Raw genomic sequence first — 25,552 nt, forward strand, 5'->3', positions numbered from 1 at the left:
ACAAAAAAGAAAACAATTTAAACCTATTAAAACTTTAACTTGAATTAAAAATATTGTTTATACCCAGTATTGATAGAAACCGGACATGTTTTATTCTACTTTGTAATTATCCTTTGTAAAATATAATGAACTTTATAGTTTTGTTTTAAACTGTTTTGTCATTTCTTGCCAATATAAAGAAATCGCGATGTGTCTCATTACGCTGCAAGTTGTTCCCTGGTTGTTGAAATGAACGTTGACTAGTTGGGACCGATAACACATAACTTTATAATTGTTATCCGATATACTATAGGTTTTTTTTATGTGATTGTTGTAAATAACGTTGGAAAACTTTAGTATCATAAGCATGTGCCAAAAAGCAACAAAGAAAAATTTAATATTTTTCATGTAAGACAGTTAAGTATACCTTTTATGTGTTTAAATATGAATATATATATATATTAATTAGTTGTCATGTTTGTCGATATCAAAGCTATAGGATTGATGAAGAGGCTCTAAATCTATTGAACAATTTATTTGTTATTATATCTTTTACTTTGAGAAATATTGAAGCTATGCTTTTCGATGGAAACACAGTATTGGATCAGTTTTTTTCATGTAGCATTTGATCGTAGTGACAGTGTAAACAATCGTATGCCTTATAATTATTTTGAGGTTACGGCTTCAATGCAGCGAATATAAGTTAAATTACACGTATTATTTGACACATGTACAATGTGTCGAACATTCGCCGATTGTCGAGTGTGAACATGTCCACTTGTTGTCAAATAATGCCGCAACGTCTAAACCTACCGTTGATTATATTTTTAATTGTGTAAAAAGTGCCTTTATTAAAAGTTAAATATTCAATACTGTATATTGCAAATAAAATGCTTGCCCAGACGAACCCATGACTCGCTTTATAAGCACAACGCTCCAAGGACCTGTCTTATCAAAGGAAAACATTAATTACGACTGAATGTTTAACTCACAACAAATGGACATTTATTTTTGATGTGCTCCTAAAATAAAATGCGCGCGAGATGTTAAAAGGAACTGAATAGAATAACTGAAGTGTATTGTTAATCAAAGTTGGTTATACGCGATTATGCCTTTTTAAGAATAACATCGTAACGTAAAATTGTCTTACGAAGTTAAATAAGAAGGGCTTCAGATTGTCCTAGTTGAGTTAGACGACCAGTTGTCATTTGCAAATCTACTGTCTTGAATACGTATGACTTTTGATCATTGTAATTTATGACGATATGATAACTTTCTTACGAGTTTTTCACAATTATCGATGCAAACATCTTAAAAGTATGGGCGAGAAGCTTGGTTCTCTTGGATGTTCATACGGCGATCGTCGTACATTTTGTTCACATATAATATAACATAGATACAATCTTACGATTTAGGTAAATAATCATTTTCGCATTTGAACGACATTATCGATTGATGAAATTAAAAGCAAAGGCCATAAACTTGTTTGAATTGTATTTGGCCAGTGTGTGGGTCAAACCCACGACGTTCGCATTATGAGCATGAAGTTATCTCATATTATTACGGTGATGATAGATACAGCGGCATGGGCAGGTAGCGTGGGCGAGCGGTCTAGGGCTCTGGTTTAAGGCACCAGTCTCTTTGGAGTTGTGATTTTTAAATCCCACCGCTGCCAGTCTGTTTTGGCAATTTACTTAAATTATGATGTAACGCCAATGAAGTGAAATAAACTGATTTTTTAACATTTACGTGTATACTTTTATTCGTAACCTAAAGCCGGATTTTTAACATTCCTATATGCATCTATCGAAGTAGAAACGGAGATTTAAAAAAAAAACGAGACACCGCACAATCTATCATGCATCAATAATAAAAATTAACGTTATTAAAAAAAGTCCTGATATTCTGCTGCTTTTTAAATGCTTTGTGTACCTTTTTTGATCCATTTTCATTGTGTTCTTTTCGTATCTGGTAAAAGCTATGGCAGCGGTGGGATTTGAACCCACGCCTCCGAAGAGACTGGTGCCTAAAACCAGCGCCTTAGACCGCTCGGCCACACTACCTTATTGTAAAGCGAATATGTATTTCTCATTAACTCCGATACCATTGTCACATAGCTAAGTATTTTTAATCAAGCGAAATCGCATCATACATGTATAAGTATTTATTTATATTTAATGATGTCACATGATAGAAACGGGTAGATTAGCTCAGTTGGTTAGAGCGTTGTGCTAATAACGCGAGTGTTGTGGGTTGGATCCCCATATTGGCCAATAATATTAGTTTAGATAACTACATGTATACACGTTTTTTTTTCTCATATTGATAGGCTTAAAACGTGTGTTTCACTAACATTGATAGACTGAACCATCATTAAAATGAAATGAAGATTTACATGGATCCGAAGTATCTTGGCTTGAGCAGCATGCCGATTATAAGTGATTTTAGCTTCTCCCCTGGAAAGAGACATTGGCATTTCTTATTGTATAAGGTTTTCCATAGAATGTTTCTTAAATGGTTATATGTTTTGTTGTATATAAAACAAATACAGTCTTATAGAGATGTGGATTAAGTTCAATAATCCTTCAGCAATTAAACTACATCGTCGATTACTGAAATTAATAGCAAATGCTGAATACATGGTTGAATTGTATTTTGCCAATGTGGGGATCGAAACCATGACGTTCGCATTATTAGAATAACGCTGTTATTAATTAATCCAACCGGTCCGTTGATGTATAACGGCTATTGGTATAAATATATGTACTGATGGCAGCTGCGGGTCGAGAAGTGACTCATGAAGTTATCTCATAGTATTAAGGTGATGATAGATACAGCGACATGGGTAGGTAGCGTGGCCGAGCGGTCTAAGGCTCTGGTTTAAGGCACCAGTCTCTTTGGAGTTGTGAGTTCAAATTCCACCGCTGCCATTATGTTTTGGCAATTTGCTTTAATTATGCTGTTACGCCAATGAAGTGAAATAAACTGATTTTTTTTTTACATTTACGTGTATTATTTTATTTGAAACCTAAAGCCGGATTTCTTAACATTCCTTTATGCATCCATTGAAGTAGAAACGGAGATTTAAAAAAAAACGAGACACCGCACAATCTATCATGCATCTATAATAAAAAATAACGTTATTAAAAAGTCCTGATTTTCTGCTGCTTTTTAAATGCTTTGTGTCCTGTTTTTGATCCAATTCCATTGTATGTTTTTCGTATCTGGTAAAAGCTATGGCAGCGGTGGGATTTGAACCCACGCCTCCGAAGAGACTGGTGCCTAAAACCAGCGCCTTAGACTGCTCGGCCACACTACCTTATTGGAAAGAGAATATGTATTTCTCATTAACTCCGATACCATTTTCACATAGCAAAGTATGCTTAATCAAGTGAAATCGCCTAATACACGTATATAAAGTATTTTATTTTTTATTTTATGATGTCACATGATAAAAACGCGTAGGTTAGCTCTGTTGGTTAGAGCGTCGTGTTAATTACGCGAATGTTGTGGGTTGGATCCCCATATTAGCCAATAATATTAGTTTAGATAACTACATGTATACACGTTTTCTTCTCAGATCGATGGGCTTAAAACATGTGTTCCATTTTGATTGATAGACTCAATCATCATAAAAATAAAATGAAGATTTACATGGATCCGAAGTATCTTTTCGGAGGCGTGGGTTCAAATCCCACCGCTGCCATTATGTTTTGGCAATTTACTTTAATTATTTTGTTACGCCAATGAAGTGAAATAAACTGATTTTTTTACGTTAACGTGTATACTTTTATTCGAAACCTTAAGCCGGATTTCTAAACATTCCTATATGCATCTATTGAAGTAGAAACGGCGATTAAAAATAAACGCGACACCGAGTCGCAAGTATCATGCATCTATATTAAAAAATAACGTTACTGAAAAAAGTCCTGATATTCTGCTGCTTTTTAATGCTTTGTGTCCCGTTTTTGATCTATTTACATTGTGGGGTTTTTCGTATCTGGTAAAAGCTATGGCAGCGGAGGGATTTGAACACACGCCTCCGAAACTCTGGTGCCTTAAACCAGAGCCTTAGACCGCTCGGCCAAACTCGATTTTTGTAAAGCGAATATGTATTTCTCATTAACCCCGATACCATTTTCACATAGCAAAGTATTTTAAATCAAGTGAAATCGCCTCATACATGTAAATAAAGTATGGTTGTAGAATATAAAGTGCTACATGCGTCTTATGTTTTAACACAAGATTATATTTTTAGTATATTGTTTTGAAATTTTTGACTTAGTAATTGTTTAGAAACGATTTAAATGTACTGAATATGTTTATAGGGATAATACAAGTGCGAGTTGGTACAAACATCATTTCATGGAATTTACAGATTCTCTTAGTCTGTTGTATTATCCTAAACCTATGTTACAGTAACAATGCATTTAGTCATGGAGGCAATACTAAATGCAACTCTACTTTGCGGAACGATAATCGTTAAAGTCTTCGCTGCATTCTGCATCGTATGTTCTATTGCAATGCACTTTCGGGGTATTGCTGAATTTCAACCCAATAACTAAGGACACGTGTTTACATCTAATTGGAGGAGATAATCTGCCCAATTCACCTAAGACAGCGGCGTTAAAAGTACGTGAGCGTACACATAGCATAGTTAAACAAAGAAGAAGTTGATCTAATTTTTAAATGTGGTAAATTCCCCATATTTCAGATTCATAAACATAATTTGAACAACTAGGGATTCAAAAAGAGATATTTTGTTTGAGCACTTAGTTGCATTTCATCTTATATTAGTTGCGTTAAAAATTATTTTTATCCCCAATAACACGAGTATTGATAGATAAAATGTAATTGAAGACTTTCTGAATATGTAGTTAATATTGCAATATCGTCAGCAAATTAATCATACATATGAGTATAAATGTATATCTTTTTTGGTTAAATAAACACTATTAAAGGGACCTTTTCGCAGATTTTGGCATGTGTTAATATATTGACCGATTATTTTAAAGGTCAACTTTAAAGAAAATCCAAAGTCAATATATTAAACGCTATTTACATTAAAATATGATTAAATTATCGGGAAAATAACGTTTGCGTGTTGTGTTTACCTGAAAAAGATGATTTTGTTGACTTTTATGATCGTATCTCGCAAAGCGTTGATTCGCTTATCTCCCCTGTTTTCCCCTGTTGTGTGACGTCAGAGCTGAACAAGCATTTTCGCGTCCGCTTAGAAGATAAGCGATAGATCAGAATTCGGGTTTTGTTTTTTCTGTTTGTATTGATATTTTCGTGAAATTGTGTTCACAGTAATAGGGAAAATGGTGCGGCCTTTCGCTGTAAATCACGTTCTGGAAAAGATAATGTGATTCTTTTCCAGTTTCCGAAACACAAAAATCTTAAAAAGATTTGGTGCACCAAAATCGTGCTAGCCATGTTTCTAAACACAAACTGTTTTCTCAAAATAAAAACAGTCGCGTCTGTTTCTGCCTCGGCATCGATCCACAGAATCACGCCGCGTCTTTACACGCGGCGATTACCCGAGTAAAAATATTTACAAATATTTATTGTATACTATAGCAAATGTTAAATAATTTTAAAATTAACGAAAATTAGAAACAGATACAGATAATACGCTGATATATTTACTTCTGCGCGATTGTGTTAACATTTCGTCAGCTTCTCTTCATACTTCATACTATAACCATCGGATGTCAACTGTCAAAACAATGATAATTCCGTATATGGCCGATTTCCGTTTTTCACATTAAATTCTGGTAAAAATTGAAGAAACAGTGCTCAAATTCCTAAACACAAACTTTCTCTATTTTTTCCAAAGTATGAAACGAATTTCGGCATATCTTTCTTTTTAAAGATTTGATTAAATTTCGATAAAAAGTTTCGTAGTGAATATCAACTAAAGTACCGGAGTATCTCGCGAATTATTTGCCATTGACAATTCCTTTGAACAAAATAAAAATCAAACACGCTGTATCGTTTTCGTTACACTCTTTTAGTTCGTTCATTATTGAAAAATTACATTCAATTGCATACATTTGTATTGTACTGTATACTGATCGCACAAAAAATCATCGTATACAATTAAATGTTTGTATTCAAATTGTCAACATTATTTATACTTTGTTTGGTCTGTGTATGATGTATGTTGGATGGTTCTCATTTTTTGAAATTATTTTGACAATAAATATCGTTATTTCAAACGTTTTAAGCAAGTCTCGTTTCCGAGATCATATACGGGAATTCACTGTGTGAGTTACTTCGATATTTTTACTGATCTATAAAAATCATTGTTTTGACAGACGGCACGTGCTTATCTAAAGTTTGTGTGTCGTAATACACAGGATATTGGATGTTCAGGGCATGATTGGGCAATAAAACAAAAACGCGGTCTGCGGTTTTCGGTAGAACGTTTATACTGACCAACATAATATTTGATATTGCACGTGCTTATCTTACATTTAAGGATCAAAAACACTGGTCGAAGCCATTGTGTGCTTCTTTGTGCCATAAAACACAATCCCGCTGGCTATTTTCAGGAGCACGCGTGGTCAGAAACTAACAAGTTAGAGTAATAAATCACAGAGATTATGATCTGAGAACTGCATGGAGTCTGAAATGAAACAGAATGCCGACAAATCAAAATGGTCGCAGCCTAATTTTTTAATATAAAATTCGACATGTAGACATATATGGTGAAATTATTAAAAATCAATTATGGGTTCGTCGTGGATACAAACCACGGACTCTAGATGAGAACAGACACGTGTACAAACTGCAAAAAGCATAAACAACACGAAATTATCACTAATCCAGGTGCGGGAGCCTACAGCTAGGTGCGAGCACGGTTTCCTTTAAGCATCGGCGACTAAAAGGCTAAAAGGCTAACAACATTGAAATTTGGAAAATAAGACATATTCTGTTTATATCTGCAAACAATCCCGAATGTTTATTTGATGCTTGAATTTTTAAACGGCGCGCTAAGAGAAGACAATCAGAAGTGTGTTTCGGATTATAAATGTGTATTCTTATTGGGGAATTCAACAAAACATTTATATTTGTAATATATTTGTAATGAATTAAATATAAATTTGTTAAAAAGCTTTCCGTGTCGAAAAACTATGTTGATAATATAATGCGTGAAAAGCACGATTTCCAGGATTACACCCGGTTGCTATCATCAGTAGATCTAACTGACTACGATTTTATCGTGGAGGAGTACACATAAGGATTTTCGCAAAAGATAGGATATTATGTTTTTCATTTTCGTCCATTAATAAGACGCTTCGGAAAAAAGTCGCGTCTTTACCCCCGAAAAATGCGGTAGTGTGTTTTCTGTCCTCTGAAATTTTATTGAACTTTACATTTGCACTATGCATTTCAGTGGAAAAGATTACGAACTAGACAAAACATGCGCGATGAACAGTTAGAGCATGGATGTAATTACATCGATGGGTGCAAATGATTAGAATTATTGTTATAAGTTAAATTATGTGTTACAATAATACGATTTCGTTCACTTGCATTTATTTACAAAAAAATACAATAATTTAGATATATGATGAGCAATCTAATAACGAACATTTTAGGGCTTTTTCCAGCCATTTTGGGAAAAGGAGTCTTTTCTAATTGAGATTTTTTAAATCGATGAAATGGCGTGTACTGTACATATACGGTCTAATTTCATGCAGTTCATCTTCATAATGATCCTATTCGTCAGAAAAGTCCATAATTTAACATAAAAGTATTGATGTAATAGCAATGCAGTTGATCGTCTCGGCATAAATAACGCTGTTAAAAATAGCGGATGTACAGCTCTGACGTCACAGCAAGGGAGGTAAGTGAGTCCAACTTTTAGAAAACGGCGCGCTATTGCAAGATTTACCTGGTGATTTATGGCATATGGCGTAACGCTTTATTGTTGCAAATAGTTTTATTCCGCATCTCAAACAATTATCTTTCATATTATAAAATTTCCAAAAGTGTTAAAATTGACCTTTAAACAAAATAGAAAAAAATACTGGTATAACCATTATCTATAATTTTGTGTTATAACTCCCAAATAACCATTATTTATGATGTTGTGTTATAACCCCCAAATAACCATTATCTATGATTTTTTGTTGTAACCCCCAAATATTTCATAGTTCATTTTATTTACATTGGTTTCCTTTTTTTACTGGCATCCGTGTACAGTTTTCATTAATGGCACAGAACTGTGTAGGTTTAAAAAAAATCTGCTTCATCTTGTAAGCGTTATTTCATATTTTTGTCAACTTCACAGGGAGATGATTCTGAACTTATTCTTACGTTGCTCATTAACGATAGGTGTTGAGTACTTATTGATATGAAAACACTGTAAAAGTTTGAAAAAAAAAATGAATGAAAACTGTAAATTGCATAAAGAAGCTGCATTTCACAATACTTTGAAATTCAGTAAAAGATCATAATAGATTTATCGTTCCGATATTCATCATTTTCAATAGGGTTCGATTAATACTGATTTAAAAACACTTAACACGTTTGGAAAGATTCAGACGAAAGTTGTGAAATCTTTTAAACAAGTCGAAAATGTTTATTTTGTCAAATTTAATAGAAAAAAAATCTGGACTTATTGTCCCGATGTTTCTCATATTAAATGAGGTAAAAATGCTCATTGATATGAAGACACTGTAAGTTTGGAAAGAATCTGATGAAAAATGTTGACATAATCACCTAACCAAGCAGTTTTTCACTTTTATTTTAAAATTCAAAGAGACATAATTCTGGACTTATGGTCCGATATTGCTCATATAGAGTTTGGGGGTGGGTCCTGATTGATAAAAAAAAACCTGTGCAAGTTTGGAAACAATCGGATAAAAATTTGGACTTCGAGCAACGATTTCAAAATTTCTCAATTTCTAAGGAAGATAACTATGGACGTAATGGTCGCATAATGCTAAAGGGCCCATACCACCTGGATAGAAATACGTGTCGCGCTTCGCGCTCTATATGTAATTCTTAAAAAAAAACGAGGAGTGCATGACTCTAGGGAAACGGGATGCTGGGACACAGCTCCTCCTTGATAAGCGGCTGCTTCCTTTATCGCAACTCATTGTTACAATCAATAATACGTGTCGCGCTTCGCGCTCTATATGTGGTAGGGATAGTACTTAGGGCCTATGATAGACAACCATAAAAATACATGGATAATAGATGTGTTGTTTGCATTTATTTGTTAATATAAAACACGTGTATTTTTATAAGATATTTAAGTGATGTAAGAAATTTTAATTAACGTTGTCACCACGCGGCATCCATTAATTTTAATAAAAATGTCCAATTGTAGTAAAATAGATTTTAAAATGTCTTCATAAAATAAAGCTTTATTATATTTATTAACCTGACTGAACAAAATTGTCAGCCGCCGAACTGTTCCGTTCGTGCCGGAACCCGGGATTGCACCGGGGGCCTTTAAATGATTGTTGCGTAAACAACTTCAGTCTAACGCTCTCCCAACTGAGCTATTCCGAGCTATAAACTAATACATTGTACGTTTTCGTACCACTACGCCTTCCAATAAACTTGCTTGCGCGATAGTCGTCAAATATCGTACTACATTGATTCTCCACTAAATAAGCAAATTAGAAAAACCACAAAATTAATATATTTTGATTATGTTATTTTTTATACAAAACCAGAAAGTTTCGCGTATTTGCCCAGTCCCTGTGATCTTTCCCCTTTGATCAGTTGTGGTTAAGTTATTAATTAAAACAATTAGCTTTGCATTATTGGCAATACATGTTGTAATAAATGTAATAGGCACAAATGCAGTACTTATTTACACTAATTTACACAAAAATTACAACTATGCAAGATATTCTTAAAACAAAAATATATACATTGATCCGTAAAAAAACTTCTCCTCCCATAAGCGAAAACAAATGCATTACATACTAGTCGCCGCTCTCCAGAGCGACGCCAATAAGCAATCCTCTTAGTATCACAAAATATAGCGACAACAACAGAGCTCTCCAAATTATTCAAGCGTTTCGCGTTGCAACGCTTTATAATTTCCAGGTGTTAAATTCGTCAAATGATGCATATAATGGATATTTTAGAGCATGGCAAATGTCCAGTATTACTGTGTTCTCACATATATTATAACTACAACGAAAATATGCGAATCTGAAACATTTTTTTTTTATTTTTCAATTTACCAAAACGTGAAAAGGTCCCTTTAATACAAACGTGAATTTCCTAGATGAATACATTAAATAACAAAGGTCATAATGGCTCCCCTGATTTTCCTCTAACGAAACTCGAACAAGCCCCGAATAAGACATATCCTTATTATTTGTACGCATGATTTAATATCCTTGACCATCTTTAACACCGTAAAACTTATTTATATTTGTACTAATTTTAATCCACAAAGCTTCGTGGATACCAGTATCAATAAACGCAATAAAGCTTCGATTTAATATGATTATAGGTGCTACCTATTTACGGGCAAAAGCTTTTTAAGCTTTTTTGATAACCATGTATTTTTAATAAATATATGGACAAAATTGTATAATTGTTGGAATAATTAAAGTTCACCTGCCGCGGTTTTAAAAACCCGTAAAACACCTTTATTTATCGAATTTAGTGCATATCTAAACTATTTCGCTCCTCACTTCATTTCAAATACGGTGTTATTAGCGAGAACGAATAGAACAAAGTCGCGATTTTTCACACATTCCGATGTTCTCGCCATTTTCATTCAAACCGGAAGTGACGTAACAGGCACTCAATAACGACTCAATTACGAGCCGGCATAATAAATGGATTCGGATGTATTATATCTTGCAACTTTAGTTAAAAAATTGTTGAAAAATGGAAGATGATAGCGATTACGATGAGTTTTCCGTTCAACCGTATATGTATGAGCCAGAATTTAGTGACAGTCAATCAGATTTTTTCTGATTCTGACTCGGACAGCGAGGAAAATTTTGCCGATGCCCAAGACGACCATCGTGTTGGGAATACGGATTGGTAAATATATAATTTTGTTACATGCAGGTGTCGGCAAAAAAAAATATAAATTCTTTGATTGTTATTCTACAGTACAAGCTTGTTGAATATGACTAGGTTGTATGGTCTAATTATTGTAATTAGAACGGATACTTGAACCTGTTCTGATTAGGAAGGAATGTTTGTATTGCAATTCGACGTATTTCTTTTATTTTCAGGTGTGCATGTTCATGTTGCACACCATATCGTGTGCAGATTGAGTGCAAATGCTGCACAGAATACCCAGAGCTGATGGAAAGGATGGACGAGGCAGGGGTAAAGTGCATAACTGAGCACACTGGCTTCAAAGCTAACTGTCTACATCCAGATGTCATTGAAGTTTCGTTTTATGAGTTCCTTGATGTAAATGGTCCCATCGGTGATGAAGAACCAATACATGAGTAAGTTGTCATTAATAATTAAAAATGTTTATGAAACCAGGACAGATTGTTTGTAAAGAAAATACACTGTAGACATTAAATAACACAATGTTTTGTGTAAACTTGTCATTTGTATTTCATACTGTAAATATGTTTTGATACAAATAATAAAACAAGCAAATTCGTTGAATTGATATCCCCCGCCTGTATACTTCTGGACACAAAAGTGTTATATTTGACACTAAAAAAGCATTTTTTTGAAGATACAAAGGGCCATAACTCTGTTATTATCAGATGGTGTACAATGCCATTTGGCGTGCATTAACCTATTATCCATATATGTACTCATACCAAGTTTCAATGAAATCCGCAAAAGCACTTCCAAGATATGGCTCCGGACACAAAAGTAACGGACAGACGGGCAGCCGGACGGACAGCCGGACAACGCCAAACAATATCCCTCCGCCTCTGGCGGGGGATATATACTCGTACCAAGTTTCAATGAAATCTGCCAAAGCACTTCCAAGATATGGCTCGGGACACAAAAGTGCATACAGTAAAAAGCATTTTTTCAAGATACAAAGAGCCATAACTCTGTTTTTAACAGATGGTATACAATGCCATTTGGCGTGCATCATCCTCTTATGCATATATATACTCATACCAAGTTTCAATAAAATCCGCCAAAGCACTTCCAAGATATGGCTCCGGACACAAAAGTGCCTAAAGTAAAAAGCATTTTTTCAAGATACAAAGGGCCATAACTCTGTTTTTAACAGATGGTGTACAATGCCATTTGGCGTGCATCATCCTCTTATGCATATATATACTCATACCAAGTTTCAATGAAATCCGCCAAAGCACTTCCAAGATATGGCTCCGGACACAAAAGTGCAGGACGGACGGACAGCCGGACGGACGGACAACGCCAAAACAATATCCCTCCGCCTCTGGCGGTGGATAAATAACATAAAAAAGACAACAATTTTAATCAACATTAAAATACGCGTGTATACAAGATGACTGGGTTATCTAATTGTAAAATGAAGTATCAATTTGCTACACAATGATTTTTGGTTTCTTACAAATGCCAGTTCCTTATTATTTTTCAACATTTGAAATAAAAATATAAATACAAGCTGTTTAATTTTTTTAAAAGTACACTAGAATAACAACCTGCTACAACATGATGTGAAGTTGCTTACAAAATCTGATTTCTGACATATTTTCAGTAAAATATATATTATATAATATTATATTCAAGCTGAATAAGTTTGTTAAACTGTAAACTTAAGTAAGAATCTGCCACAGCATGGCTTGTGTAATTGTCAAGTTGAAAAGTACCTTTGTTTTACTAAACATACTAATATTAATCATAATGGTATCCTTATACATTTATAACTTCAGAGTATACAGATACATTGCATATAGAAGACTGGCTCGTTGGATTTGGCACCGTCAGAGCAAGAAGGATCGACGACCTCTTCCGTCATGCGCTGTGGCAGCCAGAGATTTCCGTCCGACTCATACATTTGATTTTGCTTCGCCAGGGATGGAAACTAACGTTTTACAGTTGGTTGCCCACATGGACAACCATCTATAGTTTTTTGGTTTCCCATCGTAAGCCTCAACGCGCCCAGTACTATGTACATGTAGTGTCATGTGTAACCAATACTTTCTTTAAAAGTAATAGATAACTATACAACAAAACGGGCAACCACTAATTTCCATCCCTGTTCGCTAATTAAATCGCGAACGATGGTTCTGCACAGCCTCTGACTTCAGGATTCTGTTTGCAGATGAAGACGGGTGGCGGTGAAAACAGAATGTTGCCAGAGGCAGCCCTTGCATTGGCATCGCTCTTGTACTCCTCTTTCATCCTAAGCAGCTCTGCCATTAGTCCATCAACATAGTCTGAAAGTTATATTAAAACAAACTATAATTATTGATAAATTGTTCCTTCTTATTAGAGAATAATAAACAATGAATGTTTTTTGTATTGTTGTCGTCAACCATGTACTACAGAAATCTATTGCTTTAAGAAACCAAACATTTTGATAAAAGATTGCATGTAAACTCATGTATTTATTTTGATATTTTAGATAATTTCACTATCTGTTCAGAAAAAGAGACTTGTATCAAGATTATTCTAAAAACTCAACAAGTTCAACATGCAAATACATTTAATGTTGTTTTACATTGAGAATAATCACCAGATTTTAGAATCATAATTTCTAAATTTTGTTTCAACATATTGGACAAGTTCAGGTGATTTCTGTAAGCTGTAATGTATTTTTTTTATGTGCAAAAAAAAATTCTTCAACAAGATAATTCAATATTGCTATCTGTGGTTATTATTTATACAATAAAATTCATTATGAATACATTACCATAAGTGCAATTCTCTTTAACTGCTTTAACCACATGGTGTCCAGCCTTGTACTTAGGATAGGAGAGTTCTTTCCCTGTGGTTTGACAGTGAATCCCTTATGTTCTGTTGGCCGAAATACAACCGTCTGAAATGATGAACATTTTGAATTTTTCAGAAAAACACAATGCTCCCTGCTGCGCCACTTTGAAGCATATATTTGACGTTTGACCTTGAAGGATAGCCTTGACCTTTCACCACTCAAATTGTGCAGCTCCGTAAGATACACATGTTTGCCAATTATCAAGTTGCTATCTTCAATATTGCTAAAGTTATGACCAATTTTAAAGTTTTTGGACGGACTGACAGACGGACGAACTGATGGACAGTTAAAAAACTATATGCAACCCTTTGGGAGCATAAAAAAATAGAAAGTTTCCCCATGTATAGAAACAGAAAATAAAGAATAAAAACTATATCACAAGAATTGAGGATTTTTTTTCAAGCCAATGTAAATATGTAACTCCTATCACATAAAAAAACAGGCTGTTTGGAAATAATTAAACACACTTATTAATAATTGACATTGTTTGGAGATTGTTAAACAAACTAATTATTAATTGACATTATTACGAACCTCAGATGTCTGTGATGACTGCGAATACACATTATCAAAATGTGATTCAGGATAACTGATCCGAACAGGCGACTGTTCACAAGACATTTCTTCACAGACATCTGGCTCTTCCACACATGATGAATATGGGTCCTACAAATAATTGTCATGTTACTTTTTATAAATTCACACAGAATAATGACAGAATGACACAAATGTTTATATCACTTAATATAAGCCAAACTATGCTATTGAACTTTGAAATAATATGTGTCGCACTCTGAGAAACTGGGCATAATGCAGGTGCGTAAAGTGTTGTCCCAGATTAGCCTGTGCAGTCCGCACAGACTAATCAGGGATGACACTTTCCGCTGGAATGGTATTTTTTGTTTAAAGGAAGTCCCTTCTTACTGAAAATCTTGTTAAGACGGAATGTGTTGTCCCTAATTAGCCTGTGCGGACTGCTAATATGGGACGACACTTTACGCACAGGCATTATGCCTAGTTTTCTCAGAACCTGACAGATATATTGCAATCATTAGCCTTTGAGTGGTAGTGGGGATAGTCTGATCAGTTTCCTTTTTGGATTTTGAAATTGAAGGGTGCTAATTCTTAAAAGAGCTCTTCAGTGCACAAAGCCATATTATCTCATTTGCATAATTTTAATATAAAAGCATGTGTTTCATTATAATTACTAAGTAAATATTTCTAATAAAATGATTGTTAATTGAAAACACAATTTCTATTATAAATAAACTAGTTTCAGTTTGAACATTTATATTAATTTATTGATAAATACAACTTCCTTTATAATCATATGATAAAATCCACACAAGAGCATGGTGTAGGGTATAGTGAGACCTTGGGTGGGACTTGGAACTGCACCCCTTGGTTAGCTAAGCAGGGGCACTGGCCTGATAGTAATACATTTTATGATTGTTTGTTGATTTAATTGGGCTAGGAATAATCTTTTATCTTGAAACCATACTGTGTTCTACCATAATCTTGTGATATATCCAAAGATAAGGCGCTATTCAACAACCAAATAGCCATAAACTCCATGACACAGTTCTGTATGGATTAATACACAACACTGGTAACTGGTGTCAATTTGACTGGTAACCATGGACATTCTTGAAACTTAAGAAACTAAGAAAGCAATCATGTGCTTTGTTATATTTAATTGAATCTAGAGAATATTATTTCAGAGAAATGCCAAGCTGTTCATTGTTTAAGAAATAATAAATTGTACAAATAATTACAGTCCATGCACAAAACCCTTCTCAATTTACATTTTTATCTGAATAATTCAATACAGCATGCTGAATGGTGTTAGTAAATACTATTAATATTTTTATTAATACTACAGTATTCAAATTTACTTTTACAATGTCTTTTAATCATTTGTGTAATAGACAGTACTTTTTTTTATTTTGTTCAATATATCAGTATAAGAAAGTTTACATAATTATAGTTTTACCAGCACTTTGATTCTCTCATACTTTCTTATCTTATGGAAATGTAATTAAAATAAGCCCAATATTATTTTTATACTTTGAATATTTTTGGTGAGTTAGCTAGTCTTATTTATTTATCAAATGGAATGTTTTTGTCAGTTTTAAAGCTGTTCCACTGATTAACCTATTTTTCCTTATTAATAAGAGAAGTGTTTTAATTAATTGTTTGTCACTAAGCCATTGATTCATACATGCATACAAATATAAGAAAATTTTGAAAAATATATATTAAAAGGTAAAATAATTAGGCATATCCATACTGAGCATAAGGCTGTACATGATCGAACCCATGTGTGCCCCAGCATTCCTTATAAACTGACTAGACTTTTAACTCTTAACTTTCAGTGCAGGAACCGAATTTTGAAGGCATGTGCAAACAGTTTGGATCCAGATGAGACGCCACAGAATGTGGCGTCTCATCAGGATCCAAACTGTTTGCTGTTTTGATAATATTCTTTGAAAAAAATCTAAGAAAATGCTAATTTTAGAAATTTAGCAGACAACATTTTAGCAGACGACAAATTTCCCAGCATGCAAAGAGTTAAAGTGTGGATGAAATTGGAATTAAAGTGTGGATGAAATTGGAATTATCATATGAGCAGCATTTTCCAGCTACTTGGTACAGAAGGATTTCCATTTTTTGCGGATGTGTTCTGAGTGGAAAGCTCACTATCCAGAAAAACCTAATCCATCCTGTATGTTGACCATCAACAGCTCTGACATTACTCAACAATATACAGGAAATGGCCTTGAGCTCAGGTCACCTAGCTGAGAAGGACACATATCAACCACTGCGCTTATAAGACCACCTTTATGTTATTGATTTAATATAATTTATTTAAATATAATGCATGGTTAATATTGTGAAGAAATACTTATAATTTGTTTGCGGATTCAAATGTTTGACAAAACAATGTGTGAGAATACTGTAGTCTATAGGTCAAACAATATTTCTACAGTACAGCTTCCTCTCCTTTGTATTAGCCTGACCACTCCAGTATTTGAAATAAACTTGCATCAGAGACTATTTTGCATTATTTTTCTAACCAGATGTCAACGCATTTTTTTATACAAATGTCTTGAAATCATTTGTAATAATATGCTGACTAATCAGACTAAAATTATTTAGCACTGTGAATATCAAAATAAACAAGCATAGATTAGTCATTAGAAACATAATTACCGGTTCCTTTCAGAATAGGCGCCATACTTCGCTCGGTTGTGCTTCCCTGGTCCAAGGTCGTTGGGATTTAGAGGAGCTTTCTTTGAAGCTTTGTATGCCTCTGTTTCCGGAAATATCGTTGGAATTGCACCAGCTTTGAGCTCCATTCCAACACTAGCCATAACACTTGGAGGATGAAAAAACAACAACTGTCGTCAAAATGTTTCAAGCACAATCTAGATGCCTTACTCGGTTTGAAATCAACCAGTCTCCCATCGATTACTCTCCTGGAATTGACAGCCTTTATCCATTTCTTACAAGTAACATCATCCTTCGCAAAACGGAAAAAAACCTTCTTTCCATTTTCCTCACGTTCTTTGCACCCGAAAGCAACACACTGAACCATATCGAATAACGATTGTCATGCAAAAAATACAGAGAAAGCACACGATTTCAATAAAACTTGTGTAAAAGAATTGTATTTTGCTAACGTGATAGATCTATTGAGTGTCAAATTTGACATTTAGCGCGAAGTGTTCACGCTTCGATTCGTAATAACAATGGACGTGCATCCGAGTCATGCGCGTTGAGTGCCGGTGACGTCACAACCAAAATAGGTGGCGGAAATACCCGGGCGGTTTACGGAAAACAAAAACATCGTTTTTTAGTATCGCAATATTTTTTGCCATAGCTCTTGATGATTCCACTTGTTTTAGAATATACATATTTATAAAAATGCATTTTTCGTTATAAAATCGACAGTTCACCTTTAAGTAACGCATCCAAAAAAAAATCAATCTTAAAACGAGTTACATGTTCTTAGCTTAAAGATCTAGCATCTTATATTTTTTTTGTTTTCTAGCCACAGGAATTTAAAGCTGGTTCGGTGGCTGTGGTATAGTGGATGGGATGTCTGCTAACTGGCTTAGTCACTGGGACTGGGAGGTCTCTGTATTGATCCCTTAAGTGGGAGCATTCTTAAGATAAACCTAAACACATAACATGGCGTACCATTTGGGTTGAAAGTCAAGAAGACCTACAAGGTAAAAAGAGAAATGTACGTCGAAGTACAATAATTATACGTCGACATACAAATATAAAATACACTTCGAAGTATATATGTGTACGTCAAAGTACAATTTGTACTTCTACATACATATTTGTACTTCGACGTACACATTTTCTGAACAGCCAATCAAAACATTTGTCTCTTGAGCCGCTTTTCCTTCAGATTTATTCATAATAAACGTTTAAAATCTCTTTTTTTTTAGGACAAAATGAATAAAATATCAGAATGGCAAAAAAAACACATAGAAGTTTCAAGTATTTAATGCCTTGAAATAGATTATATACACATTTTAAGAAGATTAAACTGTTACGTTTTTACAATAAAAATTATTCAGCATATTGTGAGTATTTATTGATCATGCGGGGCGGAGTATCACGACTGTCCAGCGCATTACTGTGTAGGAAATTCCCAACGGTAACCAAACAGTTACAAAACCTTAACGGGATAAATAATGTATAATAACCTCCTCGTTGGTCGTATTTTGTGATGACCATAACTTGCATAAGTCAGAGGTTAATTCCGCCACGCCAGGTCAATAAATACCCACAATATCTATGAGTTAGCGGTTGATAGTCGCATAATTTGGTATAAATTATAATAATAATACTGTTTAATAAATACGCACAATATGTATGAGTAAGCGATCGATAGTCGCATAATTTGGTATAAATAATAATAAGGTTCAATGTCAAATATCTCTAAAAGCAACAGAAGAAAGGTGTCTTCTGATTGGCTAACACTCAAGGGTCGGTGAAAATTGTACGTCGAAGTACATTTCTCGTTCTACCCAGTAGGTCTTGTAGACTTTCGACGTCATGGTACGTCGTTTAGACACTAAGTACTGGTCCTACCCAGGAAACAGTTTGTTTCATCAAATGTCTCAATTCAACTTGACAGCTTGCTAAAGGAGTTGCATTTAGCATACAGTTACTGATTTAACATAATCAAAATCATGTGATGAGTCAAATCAATTTTGATTGACAAATTTGACAGGATCTTTTTTTAAATCCAATAAGTCTTAGACTGTCAAATAACACACACTACGTATTGAAAGCCATACCTGGAGCTTTCGTCTGTATACCACTGTCTTCATCAGAAGAATTATTTCTACTGTTGGGAAACGTTAACACCGCTAATTGTCTTCTTATTTATTATCAATGTATAATTATGTGAAACAGCATAACAACATATTTGTTTCGCAATTACAATATTTAATAAATACATGTATCTTGCAGGTTTCTAATTTTCTTTCGCAAACTATTGTTGAATAGTTTAAATTTTGTCGCTACTAAAAACTAGCCATTTTGTAGCAATTCTTAAATCACAGTCTAAACTGCATACACTTAGCTCTATAGTTACAATATGAATGCAAATATTAGAATGCATCATGTTATATCATCCATATATTTTTATTTAAACATTCAAATAACACATAACACAGTACATATGTAAAAAGGTATGTGGTATTGTGTGGAGATACAAAACACTTCACATCATTTATTTGCACATAAAATAATAGTGACAAAATGAGTAATACTTAAACACTGTTATCAACCTACAGTACAATAATATTTACGTATATGAAATTACAAAGTGGTGTTATTTTATTACCTTTTACAAAATTAACAATGCTGGTTTTCTACTAGCCATAAAACATTTATTATGGATTAACAAGTAACAACCAATTAATTAATTACACAATAGAAAGGAAATCATATTACTTGCATTATGCATTTACTAAACAAGTTATTTGCTACTGTTTAGAATTACGCTATCTTACTAAAAATGATCACAACAGGTACTTAGTGCTTTTACATACTTGTGGTAAGTTTTGTATTACTAGTTTGACATTTATTGGCAGACACTTGTCGATATACAGACTTAATTTGCATGGGAACTTTAATATTTTTTCAGCATAATTGCCTTCAAATTGTTAATTTAACAACCCTTTGACATTGTTTGCACATCTGATCTTATTATACCATAGCTGATTTTTGTTTATATATAGACAGATATAGACTTTTCAAAGTTCTATAAAAGTTCACACATGTTCCATCCAAGTAAACCAACAGAACCAATAAAGACCACCACAGATAATAACTGTGTATATAGCTTGGAAATTTTGATAGTTTAGGAATCCCTCCTTTGTTGATTTCTATAAACCAAAACTGTCAGTTTTGCTGGATAGAATGGCCTCTTGCCTTGGCAAAACACTTTCTAAAAACGGAAAACCAACAAATATCTTAGAATTTCATCATTAATGCAGACAATTTATAAATGTCTTGTTTTTTGTTGATTTCGAATCTGGAAGATTTTTTACGTAAGATTGTGGTACGAAAATCCAACGGTATCGGATTTTGTGGTTTTAGGCCTAAACTTATTATAGTGATATGTAACCTTTCGGGATATCGGTAAAGTGTGAGCAGACGAGGTGTAAATACGTTAAAAATTAAAGCTAAAAGACTAAAAAGTTAGATCGGAATATCTTTACATTTTGTGAATAAATGTGTTTCTGATGGATAACTACGACAACTTACCAGAATATTGCTCATGATCACACGTTAAACTTCTTTCTGAGAGCGAATGGAAAATGCGTTACGAATTCTGACAAATAAACAGTAGGGTGTCGTTATTGGAATACCGAGAGAATACTGGAAGAATAGAGATGCCAACTATAATGTTTAAAACAAATAATTTTTTAACAAGCGTTTGTGATTTGTCAGGATAATAATATCAATAAGATATCAAAAAGATCAAAGCAAACAAATTCGACAAAAATCTAAGATTCGGCAATATATTTAAGACGGGTTATGTTCACGTAAATTGTGTTTGGTAAAGACTGTCACTATATGTAGTGAACCAGTCTTCGGTTTATACCCACTGAAGAGTATTCAGGGGAGATAATTAAGTAATGACTTAATTCTGGAACGGTTGCGTAGAAAACAAATAATGCGAGAATATTTCGTGCGATTCGCTACACAATTTTGATGTCATTGATATAATTTTTCCTGAGGTATGTATTAACTTGTGATTTAGCATATGTCAAAGTGTTTTTGATTTGTTCAAGGTCATAAATAGCATCGCGAAACTATATGTCGCGTGGCAATTTTTTTTAGACGCATCCCTATGTGGTATTCTTATGTAATTTTATGTCTAAATTTCCATATGTATGAACGGTCAACGCCCGCTTCGCGGGCTTTTGCCCGTATTATTTATGGTAGTATGGATTTTAGTGAGTAAAAATGTTAAATATATTATCATTCTTGCTCCAAGACTTTATTTGATTTTACAATGTAAGTGATTTTTGTGAGCTAAATTATTTACTAATGTAATATTTCGATGAGTAGATGCATTTAGTAGTCTATGTATCCTGTTTAGAAAATGGGGACAATTGCACCATTATACCTTGTTTCAGGATCTATATGCTTCTGGATTATTTTAATGTATTCGAAAATGTCAACAAAAACGAAGCTATAAGCTCGTCACAGTCAATAAAAAAGTCGGAATGATTTAAGACAAAGCAGCGCTTTTATAGCGTTTTGAGATTTGATAATTTTTTTATTTTTAAGTGCCGCATGTATTGATACATTTTTATCAACATTCAACGAGTTGTCATAGCGACAATTGCACGATATTTGTTCGATAAAATGTAGCGTGTCGCGTTGAATATCATTATTCCTTATGCTTATTGCTTATATATTGTCAGTTATGTACATGTAACGATGAACTGGAAATGTTTAGGTTATATGAATAAACTTTCTGTTCTGTTCTGTTCTGCTTTTCCGCTTTTAAGGCGACACGCACAATTCATAGCGGCACTCGATGCGTCACTCAACAGTGAACACAGTGGGGGTTGACGAGGTCAAAACGTAGTCCGTTTCTCTACGACGTCTGGTATATGTTTTGCTACGAAAACATTGTGCAAATACACTACTTAATCAGGATAGTTTCATCTTTTCTGGTATTTATGGATCAGAGAACGGAACATCCAGTAATGGTAGGTACTTATTTTCAATAACAAACTAATAACAAATGCGCGTAGTTGCAACTTTTACATTTAATTTGAGCTAAAATCGAAACATTTTGATTTGAAGCAATGCATAAGGTAGTTATTCTGTTAAAATAGCCAATTTTTGTAACTTAAATTAAATAAAACTACATGTTACTTTGATTCAGTGTATATTACACATTTTAAAGAAGAAAAAAGGTTACGAACATATACATGTGTATTTTAATTATTCAAATGCTTTGTTTCGAAGGAAATTACAAGTCGCGTTATGTATAGGTTTCGCACAGAGTATGTATTGGTTGTGAAACGAAGTACAAATATAATGTATAGGTTACTCAACGAAGTTTCTGTATTCATTTCAGGACATAGCACATGCAGTTTGCAGTTACCGCAGACTGCCATTTTCCAGTACTAACGCGTTATCGTACTGTCGTCATCGTATTATCACAATATCGCCATCGAACTATCGCACTGTCGCCATCGTATTGTCGCACATTCGTCATCGTACTATCGCATAATCGCATTGTCGGATTGTCGCCATCGTACTATCGCACTGTCGCCATCGTATTGTCGCATTATCGTCATCTTATTATCGCATTGTCGCCATCGCACTATCGCCATCGTATGTTCGCACTGTCGTCATCGTATTTTCGCATTATCACCATCGTCCTAGCGCGTTATCGTACTGCCGCCATCGTGTGATCGCATTGTCGCCATCGAACTATCGCATTGTCGGATTGTCGCCATAGTTCTTTCGCATTGTCGGATTGTCGCCATCGTTCTATTGCAGTGTCGCCATTGTATTGTCGCATTGTCGTCATCGTTTTATCGCACAATCGCATTGTCGCCATCGTACTATCGCACTGTCGCCATCATATTATCGCACTGTCGCCATCGTATTATCGCATTGTCGCCATCGTACTATCGCGTTATCGTACTGTCGTCATCGTATTATCGCACTTCACATTCAAATTGCTATCTGCAATATAACTGATCTGATTAAAACAGTCTTTTGAAATTGTAGCCTGGGCGAATGTGTTAATTATAAATTTAAACGACCCTTCAATGAAAGGAGTAGGGAAACATTGTAACAAAACAATACATATTTCACACAATAATTCAACTCCACTTTTAAAGTCGTATCCTCTAAATTGTGTGAATGTGGAGCCTATTTAGTAAAGACCGGCAAATGACCTCTTCTGGAATCTTAAATTTTACAAGTATGATGCTTATGTAATTGCACGCATGCAATATGATTTGATTTACAGTCGACTCTCATTATCTTGAAGTTGTAAGGACACAAAAAATAGTTAAAGATATCCTGAGTTGGAGATAAACATTCGAGGAAAACCGCAGACGTAAATAGAAAAAGGAAAACCGAAAGTAGCCGTAGTGTAACACGATGTAAATTTACCGGCCGTCATGTACGCAGTAAACAATAACTTGTGACAGATACCCACTGCCACACCTTTACAACAATGCAGTGATTAGGCAATTGCGGATTTGTGTCATTTAGGTTCTACTGTCCACACCAAACGGCCGTTACAGGTAAAATCATGTATACGAACATGAAATTCATCTCAAAATTAATTGGCGATAACCGATTTTCAAGAAAATCGCTTTGATATATACAATGTAAAAATCAAAATCTGTAGAAGATAAAGAAGGATCGAAGTTGGGACATAGGATTTTCTTTGACATAAGCAGAGTTTCGAGATAAGCGAGTGGGAGATTAAAAGAATCGACTGTTATTTGATAAAGAGTACCATATGATAAAAACCTATCGTCGGTCTCTATCCAAAAGAACGTATTTATATAAGTGATTGTCACCAAGCTGATGATACGTCATTTTTATCGAGACCGACGACATTAAGCTCTCGAGTGTACTTTAAAGGGAAGGGTCAAGACTCTCGTTTACACCCGCGGAAACCCGACATGCTGTGAGAAGTTGGACATGCTAGGAGATGTAGCCGATATATTTCAAAGAATTTCGGTAGGGTAAGTAAATCCAGTTCTATAATTGTTTTAAGGCATTTTTGAAATAAAATATATTTTGGTGCAGGCAAAGGAGGTATTACCATGTATGTTAGAAAAATCCTGGTGATTAATATTCAGGATTTATTGAAATAAGGCTATTTAAAGTCGACGATGCAGGGATTTATCCCATATTTAGCACTTTATTTACAAATTTCTTTAAAGGTATGCCAGTGAAAAAGTTTTTTCACCGACAATTATATTAACCAATATCCCCGAGTAACATATCCGCCAGGGTTTCTTAAAAAAGTTCGATTGTAGATCATTTTCATTGAACTTTGAGGTTTTATAATGATATCCGCTCTGAAGCTAATTTAATTTCCAGCTAATTTGTATCTTTTTATATTGTTTGAAAATCATTGTAAATGTAAAGCAATTGATTCATACAGGTAAAAATATACGTCCGGTAGGCAATCTAAACATTTATAATAATAACAAACTAGTTCCAATTATCAAAAGGTACCCCATGTTTGTTATTATTGATCATATAAAGATATTTACCCTTAAGATTATTATGTTTTATAATAATATTGCTTAATAAGTTAATATATTTTCGAGCATAAAACATTTTAAGAGAGAGAGGCAGGAAAGAACGGAGAGAGCGAGCGGACGGACGGACGTTCTAACAAGAGGCACATTATGGTGTTATTCCTTTGATGTTTCTTTGATCTTTTTAACCCCACAAGTATATGTTAATCCCGTTAGAGCGATTATTTATGGAATGAACCTCATTGTGTCAAGTGTACAGAAAAACGGACATAAAGAACCCCCTATTGTAGCGCTTGTATGTACGGACAGACACTAACAGAGACAGACACAGAGGAGAGAAGCAGAGTGAGAGAGATTCACGACATGTATGCGCGAGCCGTAAGTTAATAATTTCCTTGAGTGGGTTACACGACTTGCAAACTAACTGTACGTCGTACTTAATATTCAATACGGTATATACAGTTAATCCATGACGTGAAACTTAAAATGACTTGTAAAGTAAAACACATACTAGGACGTCATTTAATGAGTATAGCTATATAATTTAAATGCAATCTTGACGATTTCTCTATATATACGTTTTACTCTCTAATGGAAAGTACGCCTTAGTTTTAAATGTTATAATTGGCTGAAATCTGGCTAAATATATTCCTTCAAGGCTTGTGGCTTCATCAGACGAAAAATGCGTGTTATCTATGCATATACACATAAGAAGGAGGCGTTGATTGGGTTTTGAAAATAAATGTTTATATTTTGCATATATCACTACCAAAAACAACGAAAAGAAACAAACATTTACACGCGTGCATTGTTGGACATGTCTGCAAAGCTGTCAACTTGAAGTCGTGTATAATAGATCCAAATTTAGTTCACA

General features: G+C 34.2%; 1 protein-coding gene, 1 long non-coding RNA gene and 2 other non-coding genes across 4 annotated transcripts in view; 1 reads left to right on the forward strand and 3 right to left on the reverse strand.

The window, feature by feature from the left end:
* The window catches only part of LOC127860774 (amiloride-sensitive sodium channel subunit beta-like), a 168,072-nt gene that overhangs the window by 4,573 nt on the left and 137,947 nt on the right, over positions 1–25,552 (forward strand). The gene's annotated exons all lie outside the window — the stretch shown is intronic.
* Trnal-uag (transfer RNA leucine (anticodon UAG)) lies at positions 1,961–2,042 on the reverse strand. The gene has a single exon. It is a non-coding gene; the product is annotated as a tRNA-Leu (tRNA).
* Trnal-uag (transfer RNA leucine (anticodon UAG)) lies at positions 3,217–3,298 on the reverse strand. Its single transcript has one exon. It is a non-coding gene; the product is annotated as a tRNA-Leu (tRNA).
* On the reverse strand, positions 11,580–17,656 carry LOC127860504 (uncharacterized). Its single transcript, XR_008039823.1, has 4 exons — positions 17,099–17,656; positions 14,420–14,551; positions 13,805–13,930; positions 11,580–13,328 (listed from the first exon to the last, which is right to left on the reverse strand). It is a non-coding gene; the product is annotated as an uncharacterized LOC127860504 (long non-coding RNA).

Source organism: Dreissena polymorpha, chromosome 15 (assembly GCF_020536995.1).
Source record: "Dreissena polymorpha isolate Duluth1 chromosome 15, UMN_Dpol_1.0, whole genome shotgun sequence".
In the NCBI taxonomy this organism is placed as follows: Eukaryota; Metazoa; Mollusca; class Bivalvia; order Myida; family Dreissenidae; genus Dreissena; species Dreissena polymorpha.